A 694-nucleotide genomic window follows, 5' to 3' on the forward strand; every position below is an offset into this window, starting at 1 on the left:
CATCGGTAACTACAGCGATTTAACTTTAATCTAAAAATTTAAACTTTTTTCTCATCAATAAATAGAATTTTAAAGAACATCCAGTGAAAGGAGGTCGTTGCTCATTCTTTTGTATCATCATTGCAATGTCATAATCATTTGATCTGTTCATTAACAAGCAGAAGGAAAATGTCGACCGTATATCAGCAGCATCTATGATTTATGAAAAAGAATGAAAGTATTTGGTGATGATTTCATAAAAGGAGCCGATGGCCAGATAAAGCAGCATGTTTTTCTGCTTCTTTTGTTTTCACTACCATTTTGCTCAAAGATAAGACTAAATGACTCTAATTATTGTTTTTTAATAACGTTCGTTTTGCTCATTTTTTAAACTGCTTTCTTATCCACCATTTTTCCAAGAACAACTTGCTTGTTTTATCTTCCACTTTCGTTCCCATATTTTCAATCTTCGTTCGGTTTTCTCACTGTCTTACACTGCAAACTTGAAATACAGAAATATAAACATGCAACACGTTTTTCTATAAAGCCATGTTGTTAATTCTGGATTTTATTGGACAACACTTTTTAATCCCTTTGCAGCATTTAAACCCAGAGATGTTTTAGATATCAGGGTCCGGCAGTTCAGCAGAGATGGATGGATGACAGGATTGTCCACATGAAAAAAAAGGAGTGATGGTCTAAAGAAGAGAAGCTT

The sequence above is a fragment of the Cyprinodon variegatus genome, unplaced genomic scaffold (assembly GCF_000732505.1).
Source record: "Cyprinodon variegatus isolate N-32 unplaced genomic scaffold, C_variegatus-1.0 Scaffold902, whole genome shotgun sequence".
In the NCBI taxonomy this organism is placed as follows: Eukaryota; Metazoa; Chordata; class Actinopteri; order Cyprinodontiformes; family Cyprinodontidae; genus Cyprinodon; species Cyprinodon variegatus.